At 30.1% G+C, this 6,433-nt stretch overlaps 1 long non-coding RNA gene across 1 annotated transcript; it reads left to right on the top strand.

Annotated features, from left to right (window-relative positions):
- Window positions 1-548: 548 nt before the first annotated feature.
- Window positions 549-4,035, top strand: LOC120076642 (uncharacterized). The gene is made up of 5 exons (XR_005481593.2): window positions 549-647; window positions 1,528-1,598; window positions 1,682-2,511; window positions 3,305-3,468; window positions 3,678-4,035. It is a non-coding gene; the product is annotated as an uncharacterized LOC120076642 (long non-coding RNA).
- Window positions 4,036-6,433: the final 2,398 nt, after the last annotated feature.

Genomic DNA, 6,433 nt, shown 5'->3' on the forward strand with positions numbered 1-6,433 from the left:
AAGATTGGGTCCATTTGTTGTGTCCAATGTAGAAGGCCTCTAAACGCCTACAAGTGGGCCGCTTGGAGCCCACAATTATAATTTCAATACCATGAGTTTACCGATCTATATCACAATTATAATTGGAGATCGATTTCCCATAGAGAAAATTCTCTGTTTTTTTTTTTATTTTTTTTTTTTATTTTTTTTTAATATATTTATTTATTTATTTATTTATTTTAAATTTTAAAATCAAATTAATTAAAATTGGATATTTATATTGAATTTGCAAATATTTTATGTTACATGTGAGTATTATTTTATTTTATTTCTTTAAGGAGAGCTTGCATAGATAGTGATTATATAATGAATACTAAAGTTTATATAACAAGATAAAACTAATTGCAAATATAGAATTTTTTTAATACAGATTTAGACCCAGAATTATCAAAAGACAAAAATGGACATGACCCATTTTGAAAAGCTTTCTTTCACGGTCTGGCCCACCATTAGGAAAGACAAATTGATTCATTACATAATCAATAACCCACCTTCTTTCGAGCCCTACCATATGTGAAGACAAATCAGTTCGCACCATTCATCTTCCTTGATTTCGCTCCTACAGTGTCGTTCTTCTTCCCCTTCGATTTCGCTCCAAACTTCAGAAGGTACATTTCTTCTTCTTTGTTTCTTCATTTCTTTGTCTCTTCTTCCTCATTTCTTCATCTCTTCATCACTGATAGCAAAGCTTTGAAAACATAGGGCTTTGTTCTTCTTCTATTGACAATAATAATTTAGATTCTTTCTAAAATTATGTTTGCCGATATTTTGTTGATAATTGTTGATATTTTATTGATAATTGTCGATAGCTCAATGATTTCCTTCAAATTAGGGCTACATGCATTCTCCAACTTTGTAGGTATATTCACGGTTTTATAATGGTCACTATGACAATCTTTGCTCATATTTGCTGATATGTTGTTGATATTCCATTCATTTTTATTGTACTATGCTCGATTATATTGTTGCCGATTACTTTTACTAAAATCAGTATGAGTATTTTTTATTTCAGTTTAAAAAAATATTTGTTTGTTGACAACTTGTTGATACTTTGCTGACATGTTGTTGATATTTCATTATTGACAGTAGTCATTTAAGTAGTGACAGTAATGATTTAATTAATGACGGTAGTAGTGTTTGTTGATAATATGTCTAATTTTATTGCTGCCGATTGTAATAAAAATACGTTGATAGTTTGTTGATGGATTTGCTGATATGTTGTTGATAGTTTATTGATAGTTTGTTGACAATCTCTGTTTCCTGTTTTATATGTATTGTGATTATTTGCTGATTCTTTAGGGGTGCTAACATTTTTTATAGTTACTATTAGTGATACTAATTTATTGCTATCACTAATAGTATCTATCACTGATAGTATCACTAAAAATATAACATTAGGAGGATGTAACTAATAGCATCTTTAAGTGATATATCTAATGGGCTACTATCAATGATATGAATATAATGTTTCCATATGTTTGTTTTTAGGATCAATGGAGAAAGGAAAGAGAAAATCATTAGAAGGATCAACATCTGGAAAAAAGCACAAAAAGCTCAAGGTTCACAATCTAATGATATTATATAAATTTATATACATTTGTGGTTGTTTTTTCTTATATTTATGTTGTTGTTATATATACAGGAAAAATGTATTAATTGTTCCAGAAAGTGAATGAACAAACCCATTGAAAGGCAGCTCCTTCATAACTTTAGAAGTCTTATCTAACACAGGAAATTAGATGAGCCATCACTCCAACAATTTAAGGAAGGTCCTTTTGGGCACTTCTTAGATATGAAAATGAAAAGGGTACCCATCCATCTCATATCACATCTAATTAGAAGGCAATGCATGACTACGAAACAAAATATCTTGGTCTTTAATTTAGAAGGACATATTTCAAAATTCGGCCTCAAGGATTTTTATTTAGTAATAGGTTTAAATTGTGATGATTACCCTGTAGATGGTATGTATAGTGAAAAAGAATCGATGGATAACACAATTAGAAACTTCTTTTTCAAGAAAAATACGAAATTATAAGGAGAAAGCTCCAACCTACTTTTAATTTATTAAGTTATGATGCCAATATACCCATTGATATAAAAGGTCAAACTTGCACACTTGTATTTTGTAGAAAGCTTTCTAATTCCTACACAAGGACATAACAAAGTAAGTTGGAAGTATTTAAAAATGTTGGATGATGAAGAAAAGTTTAAATCTTATCCATGGGTTTCCTTTGAACTAACTATAGAGTTTTTAAAAAAATCTGTCATTAATAAGCCATCTTCCATTTTCCTCCAAGGATTTTCAAGGCTTTGGTATATTGGACTTTTGAAATTATACCAAGATTATCCAACCCCACTATTGGGTTTGCACGAAGAATAAAAAGTGATGGACCTAGACTTACTCAATGGGAATCTCAAGAACCTAATGATTGGCAACACATCAATAGCAATATTTTCAAAGGCATTGGTGTAAGTCTTTTATCACTCTTACTTCCTTTATTTATATATATTATTAGCATGTTATCAAATGATAGAAACTATCACTGAAACATCAGCTTCTATGACATAGAAGATACCACTGATTTTAAGTTATCAGTGATAGCTTCTATCATTCATTTTGAACTATTGTGATATCTTCTATCATTGATAGCATGTTATCATAGATAGAAGCAATTAGTGATAGCTTGAAATCAATGATTATTTCTATAAATATGTTGTATCACTAACATCTTTATTAAACTTTTAGTTTACCGTTGCTTCATTGGTTCCAACTAAACAAGAATTATAATCAAACTATTATGGCTATTTTGCAAAGCTAGAAACAAGGGAGATGGATATTGAAAAGGAAAAAGAAAAAGAAGGAAAACAAATGTCAACTGGGAGAAAAATTGTATCATTACAAGAAGGAATTGAATAATTAAAAAAATGACAAGAAGACATCAAGAAGGACATCCATGAAAAATTGCATCATTACAAGAAGAAATTGAAGAATTAAAAAAAGGAAAAGAAGACATCAAGAAGGACATCCATGAAAAGCACAAGGAGATTCTTGACATAGGAACACATAAAAGAAGCTATCAGTGATAAACTTCCACAAAAAGAAGAAGATGACGAAAAGCAATATCAAGAATCGCTTGAAAAGAACAAAGCACCATCATCTAGTTTAGAGCTTTTAGATGCAAGTTTGGAAGTTTTAGAGGTAAAATTTGTGATTTTTTTTTCTATAAAGAAGTACAATAACATAAATGATATATGCATGCAGGCTGAAGCTGAAACTGCTAAGGACAATGAGGCTCGAAAAAAGGTGTTCAAGAGAATGACTAGCAAAAACAATTGCAAGATGAATAGAAAGATCTCGAAGATCAAGAGGAAGATCAAGAAGAAAAGGAAGAGAATGTAGATAAAGAAGATATGACCAAAAAGAATGTAAGTATTAATTGATTGATGTTATTGAGTATAGGATTAGCCTCCTATCAGTGATATCTGAAATCACTGATAACAAACTATCAATGATAACATAATATCATTGATAATTATTATCAGTGATAGTAAAAATATTGGGAAGCTTTATTTACTTTACTGATACTGATAGCATATTGACAGATGTCATATTATATTTGATTCCATGATTTCAGGTTATATATATAGACCAAAGGCTGCGGTTGAAAATATGAGGAGCTTGTTATTGATAAGAGACCAAAAAGACAAGCAAAACCAACCAAGAAAATTTTGGAGAACGAAAAAAAACCCAAAAAAAAAAAAAAAAAAACAAGACAAAAAGAAGGTCTCTCCAAACGTATCTCCCAAGGTATCTCAAAGCAAAACTACAAGGCATTCTCCAGGGTGGAAGGATGATGCTCCAAGTTTTGATCTCAAAATATCATAACTCTGATTCTCGTTTCTTTGACAATAGATAGACTTGTTTATTGACAATAGATAGACTTTTGTTTGACAATGATGGTTATTGTTGTTGTTGTTTTTTTTTTTTAATTTTTTTTTTACAATAGATAGACTTCTGTTTGACAGTGATTGTTATGCTTTTGGAAATTAGATTTTAATTTTACATGATCAATGATAGTTAGATTGGAAATTAGATTGAAAATGATTTCATAATCAATATGAATCTTTTAGAAATGTGATTGATATAGTTGCAACTTTCAATTTATTTCAGTATTCTTCAACAGGTTGTTAGGTTGTTCAAAACTTTAAATACAGCTACACAACTTCTATCACTGATAGTATGGTATCAGTAATAGACATGCTATCAGTGATAGAATCTATCATTGATGGATTTTCTGCAAAAATACTTATCTAAGTTACTTTTGTTGAAATAATGTAAATACTAAATAAAATAGTTATAACGTTGCAAGCAAATACAATAGAGGAACACTCAACAAAAGAAGTTTGGTGCTTTTGAATTCATTGTATTAATTACACTTCCTACTCAGTCTTTGCGAGTTGTTCCAATCACGAATGATAGGATTCCAAAGAGGCGAACAAGAATGAATCTTTGACGTAAGAGAACAAGAACGAATCTTTGAGGTAAGAAATCTGGTGAAGTGGAAAGCAAAAAAAAGGAGAACACAAGCTACCAAAAAATTGGGTGTAAAGGAAGGAGAGCATAGAATTAGGTGCCTTATTTTTTTAAAAATCTCTAAATTTGATTCATCTTGGTTACTATATTTTAATTAATTTTCTTCACCAAAAATGAACTTAGCTCTATGATAATAGTCATGACCTACATTCCTAAAAGCTTAGAAAATTTGAGATTAGAATAGTTATGATTGATAGCTTAAAAAAATGGAGATCAGTAATAGATGGTATCACTAATAACAAATTATCAGTGATAGAAACTATCACTGATAGCTTGATATCAATGATAGAAGCTATTACAGATAGCTTTATTATTTCTTTCTTTCCTATGGCTAAAGCAAAATGAAAGCTTCATAAACAAAAGCATCATATTGACTAAAGAATAGATATATCAACAACAAAGTGTGTTTCACTGACAAAACATTAGCAATAAGATCTCTGATATATTTATGGTAAACATCAATAACAAGTTGTCTCACTATCTAATGGATAAATTGATGACGACAAGAAACAACTACAATCTAATGGATAAATTGGTGAAAAACATCAGTTGTCTCAATATCATTGATAAATTGATGACAAACATCAATTACAAAACAAGCTTCTTCATTAAACCCCTGGTAGTAATTTGCATGTCCTACAATTATGGCCACGATGATGATATCAACTGCGCTTCGAGCTCTTTTTCTTTTCACCAATTGATAATATTCTTTGTTTACGTGGTCATCTAGCCGGACGTTTAACTATTGAAGGTAATACATTCACACCAACATCAATAGATCTCCAATCAGAATGACTTCCAATAGGATAAGATGATCCTTTATAGGTTTATAACAGTGTAGTGGAAAAATAATAGTCCGACACAAAAACATATATATCTAAATTTAGCCCACGAATAACAGCACAAGCATGAGCACATGGAATCTCTACCAAATCCTAAACACGACTACTGCACGATTTAGAGACCAAATTTACCAAAAAGTGATGTCTCCATCAATTACTTTAAATTCTTTATTGTTAATAGGATCAACCTGAAAAATAAAATAGTTAATGAAATGTAATCGACAAGGTGAACTAATGAAATGTCAATGAAAACTAAAATATAAATGAAAATATAAGTGATACTATCCCTATCTGATTAAATATTTTCAAGCTATCAGTGAAAACAAAAAATATCAGTGATAACGTGTTATCCTATCACTGATAACATGTTATCAATGACAGAAGTTATCACTGATAATATGTTATTAATGATATCTTCTAATAGTTAAGGTATTTATACCTTGAAGCTTCTTGACTGACTATGTTGCTCTTGCAACTTAGACTCTGCCCAACTAGTCAAAACGGTCTTCATGGATAATGCTGATTGACCTTTTTTATAAAATCAATTTTGAAGTATTTCTCTAATATAATCAAGTAATGATGTAATAGGAAACTCCCTAGGCTCTTGCAAAATATTATTCAAGCACTCTGAAATGTTAGTAGTCATCATATTATACCTTCTTCTCCTAGAATGTGCATGTGCCCAATTCTCAAAACCAACTTTACTGAGGTATTACCGAATAATAGGATATATTGATTCCATCCATTTCATATAAAACTCGAACTTATCAATTATATAAGCTTTTGCACAACTATAGTATACGTCATCAATTAAAGAACCCTTATAAGTCAATTTCATATTTTCAAAAGGTGTCATAGACAAACACAATACTCAACATTTGAAAAAACATTCATAATACCTTTTGGAATGCTAAAATGCCGATAAGAAACAATGACGAATCCTTCTCGTTCACCA

The sequence above is a fragment of the Benincasa hispida genome, chromosome 4 (assembly GCF_027475165.1).
Source record: "Benincasa hispida cultivar pf3 chromosome 4, pf3_genome.v1.1, whole genome shotgun sequence".
Lineage (NCBI taxonomy): Eukaryota > Viridiplantae > Streptophyta > Magnoliopsida > Cucurbitales > Cucurbitaceae > Benincasa > Benincasa hispida.